Genomic DNA, 11,257 nt, shown 5'->3' with positions numbered 1-11,257 from the left:
ACAACAAATTTATAAGAAATTGAATGATACTAGAGCTAATGAGTTAACTGAATTCTCTACTAAATTTCAAAGAGAAATCAGATTTGGTGACTTGTACTATTGCTTTCCTAGGAACACTCTCCTGGTGTACCACACTCATCTCATTTACAGTCAGACCTCCATATCTGCAGATTCTGCAACCATGGATTAAACCAACTGCATATCAAAAATATTCAGAAAAAAATTCCAGAAAGTTCCAAACAGCAAAACTTGAATTTGCCATGCACCAGCAACTATTTACATAGCATTTACTCCCTATTAGGTATTATGAGTAATCTAGAGATGATTTAAAGTATATAAGAGAATGTGTATAGGTTATAAGCAAATAACTATGCCATTTTATAAAAGGAACCTGAGTGTCCATCGATTTTGGTATCCACTGGGGTCCTGGAACCAATCCTCCATGGATAGCAGGGGACAACTGTATATCTACTCATCAGTGGAGATATTGGGCCTGTGTTGTAGTGGTTATAGTTTGGTCCCCTCTGAACCTAATTTCTATGCTGCGTATTCCACGTTTTTTTGAGCTGGAGTATCCACAGTTTAGTTGAATTTTAACTTCACCTTTTAAATCTTAGACATGCTTTACACTGGTTAGTACTAGGTGCATCATATGAACTCAGTGGTTAGGATGAAATTTATCATTCTGAGGATAGCTTCGTCAAACTCTCATTTACTGATATTTTCATTTTTAATTTCTTTTAAAATTATGCAGCTCTTCACAAACTTGCATGTCATCCTGGAGCAAGGGCCATGCTAATCTCTGTATCATTTCCAACTTTAGTATATGTACTGTTGAAGTGAGCATGATTCTGCATTATTTACTCACACTTTAAAAGCCAAACAAGTCAGGTACTCATTCCCTATTACCCTCCAATCAATTTTTAGCTAGTACACAATCAGGTGTTTTATAAACCTTTCTGGACATAATAAGCATCTTTTCCTGAGACAGAAAGCAGGGAATCATGAATATTACAAAACACTATTTTTACAAGGAAAGTCTCAGAGTGAATGAACACTTCCAATATTTCACCTACCTTCTGAGTTTCAAGGTTTTCAAATATCTACGGGCTCAAATGAAATATTCTTCATTCTTGCCTAAGAGTCAGGCTGGACCTTGGAACTGGTCACTGGGTGAGACTCTTTCCTGAAGGAGTATGACTGAAAACTTTTATCTCTGCTAAACCAAGCTCCAGCCAACTCATGCCTGGGCATGCCCTGATGGATTTGCTAATGTTAAGTGAGTGTGGTATAATAAATATATGTGGTCTTTGTCCCTGGTTCCTGGCACAAAGCTCCTCAAACTCTTGGGATTTCATAGTGACAGGAGTGTGGTTTGTCAGTCACATCCTTATCTTATCCTTATCCTTGCTCTTATCCTAATGAGGTAACTTATGGTGGTGCCCTTAGATAGCCTCAGAAAAAGGCTGGTCACCAGAAAGACCAAGAGATTGGAAACTTGGCACTTTCAGTCCCACCCACCCACCTCTGAGAAGGGGATGAGGGGCTGAGGATCTGCAGAAAGTGTGCAGCCCAGCCTTAAAGCAGGTGGTCCCTGGACCCGAGTCTGACCTACGCGGAGGACCACAAAGAAGTCCCAAGTTTGAAACGTCCGAGAGCGCCAGAGCAGAAAAGTGGGCCCCAACTGGAGTTCCAAGCTGTCCACACAGCCGGGAACCACCTCACCCCTGACTCACCCCACCCCTCCGGCCAGTGAATCCGATCTCCTCCCCGCAGCTCCAGATGGGGATGGTAAAAATTAACTAATCCTGAAGAGGCCACTCCTAGAGCGAGCCTAACCTACAAAAACCAAGGTTACTTCCCGGTCCTCTCTAGGACGTTGGCAGTCTCGCCTTCTCAGTGGTTCCTCCAGCTTCAGTTTCCTGCATCGAAAGCAGAGAAGCAGCTAAAACTTTAGAACTTACTCCCCGACACCACCAGGGTTAACTGGCTGTTTGCCTCACTACCAACACTACACATAGCATTTACAGACCCCTTTCTTTGTGCTAGGAAGAGTTATGCACTTTGCACACAATGTCTCATTTAATCCTGGAAGTAAAGCATGAAGTAGATGGTCTTATGATATGTTCTTTGGAACATAGCTCCAAAGAACTTGAAACAAACTTGGCCTTTTGCCACAAGTATTCACAGTTCTACTCAGTCACTGTATTTCTTCCTCAACTTCTATGACAGGAGAATTCAACAGTTTGACGCTTTTGAAAAGTCATCACTTGATTGTATTTAACTCATATCCTACAACCTCTCTAGATTAACTTGGGCTCTAAAACCTGTTGTTCATTGCTTTCCTCTTCAGTGCAATCTGTGTAACCAGGTCTCAGTCTAGCTTTGCTTTCCTACTTCTTTTATGGATGAAACAATGGTTGAGACTCTCCCAGAAAAAGCTTGTAGAATTTTAAAATTTGTAGTGGAGGAAAAAATAATTTTCCCTCTATTCTTCTAAGTTCTTGACTGGGTGCCCTGTAATGAAAGTCAGATAAACAAGAGAAAAACAAACAAGTTTATTAACATGTGTATATATACATGGGAGATACCCAAGGGAAAATGAGTAACTCAGAGGTGACTTAGAATTCAGGCTTAACTACCATCTGCAGCCAAAGATAAAAGACGCAGGGTGTGGGGGAGGTCAGTTATGAGGAGGTGACCAGGAAAAGTGGAGGAGAGAAGATGAGAAAAGGAAGAAAGGAAGTAAGAAAGAGGAAGCTTTCACAGAAGAGACTAATAGGTCAAGGGTCAAAGTTCAAAGGCTAGTAAAACCATAAGTGATTGAATTAGATAGAAATTTTAGTCATTTTCCCCTCTCCTATTTTTCCTTTTCTCTCTTGTCATCACTACCCTGATGTTAATGAAAATAAAAATACCTGATAAACGTACATATAAAGCACTTGCATGTTCTACCATATATAAAATATATAACCAACAAGGACCTACTGTACAGCACAGGCAACTATACTCAATATTTTGTTTAGGGCAACTGTCTTAGTCAGATTGTGCTGTTATAACAAAATATCATAAACTGGATGGCTTAAATAACAGAAATTTCTTTCTTACAGTTCTAGAAGCTAGAAAGTCTGAGATCAGGGTGGTCCGAGAGGTCAGGGTTCCAGTGAGGAACCTCTTCCTGGTTGTAAAAGGCTGTCTTCTTAGAGCAGAGTGAGGAAGTAAGCTCTCTCAGGACACTAATCCCTTTCATGAGGGCGGACCTCATCTAATCCTCATTACTTTCCAAAGACCCCATCTCCAAATACCATCAAATTAGCAGGTAGGGTTTCAACAAACGAATTGGGGGGAAGGGGGAGGGAACACATTTAGTCCATAAGAACAACTTTCATTGATTTGAGGTGTCTTACTACTCTAAGTTGTAGAAAACTGATAATAGTGCAAATGATTTTCATCCACAGAAATGCAAGTGAACTGTGTTTAGTGGAATGCAATTGATCATTGCCCTGAAATTGACAGGTTAAAAAAATCCATTTGTAAATTTATTCCAACATTACAGATTGTCTATAAATATGTGATACTTTGAATTTTCTTTTGAACCAGTTGTAACATCTTACTGGTTGTTACATTTTTCATGAATTAAGTAGTCTTTGACATATATTCATTTTTATTAGTGTGAAAGTCATAATTTTACCTTTTTTAAAAAAAAGTATCATTTAACAATTTGGAAACAATTGAGGCATATTCACTAGTGGCAGAAATAAAATATCAACTTTGTGGAGGGTAAATGTAGATTGAAAAACACGGTTTGGATCTGAAACTAGAAAAGCCTTTCTCTACTCCCTCTTACCATGCCTACACCTGGAACCCAGTAGACACACTCACCTGGCAGCTCGTGAAGACACAGGTACCCCTAGAAACCACCAAAGCAAAGGGCTGAGGGAGACCACAAAAGGACAGCTGAACATTAATGCCACCCAAAAGAGAAATGTGGGTCAAAGAAGGTAAAACCCCTTATTGACTCTTATTCGGTTTTCTCTTCCCATGGGGAGGGCAAAGAAGAGGATGAATGAAGTGGTGGAGTATCTTCTCAATAATTCCAAGAGGCACTTGCAAGTGAAATGGGAAATTTCCTCTTAAAAAGTAGTTTTGTTAAAATTCTGTAACTGTGTGGTTTTTTTAACTAAAATCAACCTTTTAAAAATCCAATATCACAGTCATATGAAAAGTCATTTATGATAGCATTCTTGCTTCTATTTTTCTTCTAGAACTCTCCAGGAGAAACAGCTGCTATCTCTTCACCTCACCTATCTTCCTGACTTTTTTCAATTCACCCAGTTCTCCAAAGAAAATACACATTCTTCCAGAGTATTCATAGATACACTTGTCTGCTCCTCTGAAAATGATTTTACTGGGCAGTGGATATACATGTATATGATATAATATGCCCTGTACAGTTATGTGTTTAATAAAAATAATAGAAGTCTTGTGAGAATCGATTTCCCCTCCTTAAGCTTTTATATTTCATTTCATATTTCAGTTAACCACCGTTAATTTAAGAACTGCAGGGAGCTGAGCATGTTTAGTAGTACTTGAAACCATTTGGTTCCAGCCATCTGAATTCAGAATGTGACCTCTCAAATCAAACAATTGGATCTGTCTCTGATGAATGTCTCTGGAGAATTTAATTGTCAAATAAACCAGGTTTTCTTTTCACCTGCCTAGTCTCTTGCATTTTGACTATTAGGATAAAAATCAAAGATCAAATGAGTAGTCATGAGTAGTCATAATGACAGAGAAATACATGGTCATGTATATATGAATCTTCAATAGCTGGCATTAAATACTTAGTCTCAAGATCCGGGATGTGTATATTCTTCTCCTGAGAGATAAGGGAATCTTGGAATGTGGTGTTCCTGAGGCAGAATCAGTCATTTGACTAGAATATAAGCAACACAGGGTATAAACTTATTTTACTGTTTTTAAAATTAAATTAAAATAATTCTATCCTATCCTACCCTATTCTATTCTACCGCCATAGCACCAGGGTTGCATCCCCTGGTACATAATAAGCACTCATTAAATATTTGTTGAAAGAATAGTAATTATAAATACAGTGAATGTTCAGAAAATGAAATAGGATCTACCTATCCTGTGGAATGATTTGCAACATTTCCTTTGTGAGGAAAAAGATTAAGTGTTCACATGGAAAGAGCTCAAGATCTATTAAGGGAAATAATGTGTAAGAGGATGATGGTATGTTTCGTGTGACTGCATTTCTGTTAAAACGAACAAAATATTTATGACTATATATACACGAATGCAGAGAAAACAAGAGTGTAAGAAATATAGTAAAATACTGATGGTGGTTAGATTTGGAGGAGGAAAGTATAACTTCCACGTTTAATTCAGGAGTTACAACGGCACTCAGTTTTGACTGAGAAAACAAAATAATTATCAGATGCCAACGTGAGTGTGAATGTGCATAATTTACAAAGGAAATGTTTGAGAACTAGTCCATGACTTTTGAAAATGGAGAAGAGACCGGAGGATCTATATAAGATTTCTTTCAGACAGCACTGCCATGAGCCAGAGGGGAGTGGGGTTGGTAGGAAAGTGCTACAGAAAGTATTCAGGGGAGGGCCTGAGTCTGCAACAAAGTGGATGAGCCGGATAGATAAGCCGGCAGGGTACCGGACCATCGCCCCCTTTCTCCTCCAGCACCAAAGCGAAGGGAACTATCTGGGTTCCCCAAACTCGCTGTTTCTAGATTATCTCGCGATGCCTCAGAAAAACCAACCTCTTGTAGTACTCTCCTGTCTTTATTAAGGGTTTTCGCTCCAAATATCGCGGCTTCCAAAAAATACCGCGATACTTCAGCTTCTAATATTTTTGGTGTTAACAGTCCCTTGTGAGAAATTTTTTTTTAAGTCAGTTTTTAACACAGTGAGTTGGCAAATTGCTTATGCAGATTGCTCTTATCATTATTTTTGTTTTTGGAAATGAAGGGAAGGGGAAAAAATGGTTGTGTCAGAAGTGGGATTCGAACCCACGCCTCCATACGGAGACCAGAAACCCCAACCTTGGGAAGCTTCGCTTGAGTCTGGCGCCTTAGACCACTCGGCCATCCTGACACCTCGCGAAAAAAAGCGAGATTTTCTATTGAAATAGACACAAAGAGCAGCGTCCCTGTGACGTACACTACAAAGGGGGGTTTACGTCCGAGTCGCCGGGTAATGGTCCGAGAATAAAAGGCCACCTGTGGACTGAAAAGGAAGACAGCTCACATTTCGGGAGAGAAGGGAGAAAAGAACATCATTTAGCCCAGGTCGCTTGGTGGGGTTTCCAGCCTCTAATCTTTACCGAAATCTTGAGCGTAGTTAGCCTCGCCCCAGGCTTTCTTTCTTTTGAAGACAGTGAGGAACATCACCAAAAATGTAGCAAAAGACCCCGATTCTATGGCATGAACCATTTTATCTTCTCTATTAGGTTCTTTTTCGTCCCCAGATCTGCCTTGCCACTCGAGAAGTGTTTGCTTTGGGCTCTGAAAGTGACAGCCGAGGAACAGCCTGAGAAAATCCTTGTAGGGCGCGACAACTTCCGCCGGTGAGAGTTGACAAGGCCAGTTTCTGCCCCAAGGGATTGACCTGTCCCAGGTCCAGAGAAACTCTGGGAGCGACACGCTTGCTTCCTGACCTTCCTGGTCACTCACAGATATTCCGGAGTGAGTCTCCGTGGCGTCCATTGCCGGGTCGTGGATAAAATGGCGATTTTTAAGGGTGATAGCGGGGGGAAAATGAGGGACGTGCCACATCTCCTGACTCAGACTTTTCCAGCTTTCTCAGATTTGTGCAAAGTAATCTGAGCTCTGAACCTGGAAGGTCACATATTTTAATGAAATCCTGAGACTAAAAAATAAGAAATCATTCCTCCAACTAGATTGAGAGTCCTTAGGGGTCAAGGAAACTGCGAAAATAACCTTTGTAGGCCCCAGCGCCTGCCCAGGACCGTGCCTGGCATACATGGTAGGAACTCAACAAGTATATTTGACTCACTTGTTTCAACTGCTGTGTTTGGGCTGTGAAGTTCAGACAGTAGAAACATAGATTTGGGAATTTTAAGTAGATTTTGTCCCGATAGGTTACCTTTTGTATTTATTGATACACAAAAGGTTTTCCTTTTTCTTTATGTATGGCAAAGGTTAGTTCTGTTTTCTGCATAAAGAGAAATAGTTTTAATTTCGGCAGAACCTGAGATTTATAGACTCCCTTGGTTTCATATGCTACTTTTGATAGAGAAAATGGGGAGTGAGAAGTATAGGGGAAAATAGTTTCCTAATTTCCCTCCCCTCAAGATTTGAGATTTGCTCTATTTTCTTTCATAAGCTATAATTGTCCCGGAAGTGATTCCCGACGAGGCGACTGTAACTTCTTAAAAATTTATAATTTTTTAAATTGCAAAGTACTGCAATTATCCCATATCGAATGGATATTGTTGAACATGATTTTTTTCATTTTCATGAGACATACTCTAAAGAACATCCTTGCATAAATATTTTCAAATATCCATAATTACTTCTATAAGTGGAATCACTAGATCAGTGTATCCAGTTTTTTTAATTATTTATTTTTTCAACTTTGGTAAGGGCAGTTTATTTATTTATTTTTGGCTGCACTGGGTCTTTGTTGCTGCGTGCGGGGGGCTACTCTTCTTGGCGGTGCTTAGACTTCTTATTGGGGTGTTTCCTCTTGTTGCGGAGCATGAGCTCTAGGCACTCCGGTTTCAGTAGTCGCAGCACGCAGGCTGAGCAGTTGTAGCTCATGGGCTCTATCTAGAGTGCAGGCTCAGTACTTGTGGTGGGCATGTGGGATCTTCCCGAACTGGGGCTCGGACCCGTGTATGCCTGCATTAGCAGACAGATTCTTAACCACTGTGCCACCAGGGAAGTCCCAAAACACAGGCTTTAATTTCCAACCTTGAAATGAATCTCTTGACTGTTTTATGTGGAAATGTACCTGGGGCAATACTGTCATATTCATGTACTGTTTGCACAATATGAAATCTAAGCTACTTTGTTAATATCCTAGCAAAGTCAGTTCCCTAGAATAATCTACACTGGTTTGGTTGAGCTTTCTCATTATGCTTCACAAAGACCTCACATAGAAATTACTCAGCCATAAAATGGAATATTACTCAGCCATAAAAAGAAACAAAATTGAGTTATTTGTAGTGAGGTGGATGGACCTAGAGTCTGTCATACAGAGTGAAGTGAGTCAGAAAGAGAAAAACAAATACCATATGCTAACACATATACATGGAATCTGGGAAAAAAAAAAAGAGGGTTCTGAAGAACCTAGGGGCAGGACAGGTATAAAGATGCAGATGTAGAGAATGGACTTGAGGACACAGGGAGGGGAAAGGGTAAGCTGGGACGAAGTGAGAGGGTGGCATGGATATATGCCACGTATGCCACATATTTTACACTTGTATACTACCAAGTGTGAAATAGATAGCTAGTGGGAAGCAGCCACATAGCACAGGGAGATCAGCTCCATGCTTTGTGACCTAGAGGGGTGGGGTAGGAAGGGTGGGAGGGAGATGCAAGAGGGAGGGGATATGGGGATATATGTATACATATAGCTGATTCACTTTGTCATACAGCAGAAACTAACACACCATTGTAAAGCAGTTATACTCCAATAAAGATGTTTAAAAAAATTAAACAAATGGGTTGTCAAAAGAAAAGAAATTACTGGGTTAAAGGAGGTTCAGGAGTGTTGTGATTTAATTACATGATCAAGTCAAAATTTATTGCAGGACCAAGTTACTAGGTACCAACCTCTCAGCCTCAAGAAAAAAGCACACTGAAGAAGAAATGTAGACCTAAGTGTTCAGCTTCTTCCCACTACCGTGGTCCACAAGGAGGTCTCCTATGGCACACAATGTTTTACTTATCCGCAAATGGTCTTTTGTCGATCTCCACTTCTTCATGTTATTTTTTCTCCTCTTAATTGACTTTATTAACTTTTCCAAGGACAGGGTCATGTTCTCTTGTATTCTCAATAGTCAAGTTCAGCCGGGGCACAATTAACACTGGTTAATTGTGTATTTGAATCAAAGAATCATTGTCTCGCATTTGTGAAGAAGAAATCCACCCACCATTGGTACACTAAGCTTTCAAGTTTTGTTTTTTATTTTGCTGAGAGATGTGTGATTTCCATCCATACTTCGGTCAGGATCACAGATAACTGAAGGTATTAACAAATGGATCTATTTACTACATGCTAGCTTTGCTCTTAATTTCTTAGTGCTTTTAAGTGTTGCCTTTAATTGTCATGTGTATTCTCTCATCTTCTCAACTGCATATCCTGGATGGCAGGGGCCATGCCCAGTTCCCTTTCATTTTCTGAACCTGTCCCTTCTAGGCTTGTCTGCTCTTGGGGAAGATGCTCTTCTGTACCTGATGGGTCAGTATCAGAAAAAACTAGAGCAGCTGAAGACAAACACAGTTTTTCCCCCGGCGCAAAAGAACAAAAGAATGAGCTGTTGAAGGCCTAATGTGTAATTAACAACTTCAAATGTTTTGAGAAGAAACAGAGAGGAGCCAGAGAATGCTACTGGGCCCAAGTTTGCCTAAAGGGGTCCATATTGTGACTCAACCAATTCAAATGCTTACCCTTCTGCAGATAAGTAAATTTAGAATCATTTACAAGGTTCATTTAACTTCATTCAAAATGTCAGGTTAAAAAAAATTGTTTTTAATAACTCTAAACCCACCACCCAAAAGAATCAGATGATAAACAGTATGAAACAGGTCCACACACATCCTCCTCCTCTATCTCATCCTCCCACACACCCCATTGGTAACCACAGTCCTTTTATCCATATTATAAAAAGGGTATCGTGAGGTAGAGTTTTTTAAGACTTTTTTTTTCCACTCAGCATTGTTAAGATTCACTATTGTAGTAGATCCCAGTTCAAACTGGAAGTAGCTTTGCTGAATCCAACAAGGCTGCTTATCACTGCTCCAGGTGCTGCTGTTAATAAAAATTCAAGATGCTGCTCCTGAAGCACTGGGTCTACTGGAGATAAAGCAGACCCAATGTGAGACCCTTTAAGTTAGCCTGGAGACAGCTCCATCAGTCCAGCAGCAAGGACCAGGGAGTCTATCCTAGGCGCACATTTTCTTGGACTGGTACAAGCAAAGTACCCCCTTCGTGGGTTCTTATTTTTCCTCCCTGCCCCAATGTACTACATTAAGTGAAACTGGAATGCGATTCTGACTGGGTCTCTTCACCTAGTTTTCCAGTCGCAGATCCTGAGTCTAGAGTAGACAGAGTTATTGTTAAAGTCCCAGGTCAACAGACTGGCACTCCAAGCCTTCAGTTTCTGTTCTGCTTTCCCATGTGGAAAAGCATAATCCATAGATATTGTGAGGCAGGATATGATGTATATAGTCATATGTTCCACCTCAGTATGAATTCTGGCCCTGCTGCTTCCTAACTGTGCACCTTGGATAAATTACTACCCTCTCTGTGCTTCAGTTTCCTTGTGTAAAATAAAGGCAATAGTACCCACTTTGCAGGGTTGTTATGAGCATTAAATAAGCCCTTGTGCATAAAGCACTTCATATTATGTGCTAAGCACTGCTCTGTATCTGTGTAGTAGTTTATATACATATATGTTATCATATGTATTTATATCTATTGAGAGCATTCAGCAAAAGCCAACCTAGCCTCATGGAAGCCCCCCCTCTTTAGCTCCTGGTTATTTCTCTTAAAACCTGAAGAATAAATGAGTGAATTAGGACATACCACCAATTCATGATCTTCAGCCATGAACCACAATGCTGGGTATAGGACTAAGTAAGACCACAAAATCTTGTCTTCTGAGGCCATGTCCAGAAGCAGGAAAGATCCAAATACCCTGGAAAGGAGCTGTTCTCTCAGCCTACCTTTCCTCTTTAGCACGTGGTGACCTCCATGCCCCCAAGGGCTTAGGCTGCTGCTACTGTTGGGAAGCAAGTTCTGGGCCCTTTGATGTACACCAAGCATTGCTGCATTACCCCACTGTTATAAAAAAGGACTTGAAAGAACTTTCCCAGTGAAGTGACAGGATTAACAAAGCTCCTGTCACAGCTGTAGGCTGTGGATGTCCAACACTACTTTCCCAGCACCATTAGAAAGCAGTATAACAAGGTACTGTTTTTATCATCCAGTTGGAAGTAAAATATTGGCCAGAATGGGATTCTGGACCCATA

At 40.4% G+C, this 11,257-nt stretch overlaps 2 non-coding genes across 2 annotated transcripts; both read right to left on the bottom strand.

The window, feature by feature from the left end:
- Positions 1-742: 742 nt before the first annotated feature.
- Positions 743-847, bottom strand: LOC131764760 (U6 spliceosomal RNA). The gene has a single exon (XR_009337958.1). It is a non-coding gene; the product is annotated as a U6 spliceosomal RNA (small nuclear RNA).
- A 5,178-nt stretch (positions 848-6,025) lies between these two features.
- TRNAL-CAA (transfer RNA leucine (anticodon CAA)) lies at positions 6,026-6,131 on the bottom strand. Its single transcript has 2 exons — positions 6,094-6,131; positions 6,026-6,071 (listed from the first exon to the last, which is right to left on the bottom strand). It is a non-coding gene; the product is annotated as a tRNA-Leu (tRNA).
- Between the last annotated feature and the right edge of the window lie 5,126 nt (positions 6,132-11,257).

This window comes from Kogia breviceps, chromosome 10 (genome assembly GCF_026419965.1).
Source record: "Kogia breviceps isolate mKogBre1 chromosome 10, mKogBre1 haplotype 1, whole genome shotgun sequence".
Classification (NCBI taxonomy): Eukaryota; Metazoa; Chordata; class Mammalia; order Artiodactyla; family Physeteridae; genus Kogia; species Kogia breviceps.
The sequence above is the reverse complement of the archived record's forward strand: the minus strand, read 5'-3'. Positions and strand labels throughout refer to the sequence as shown.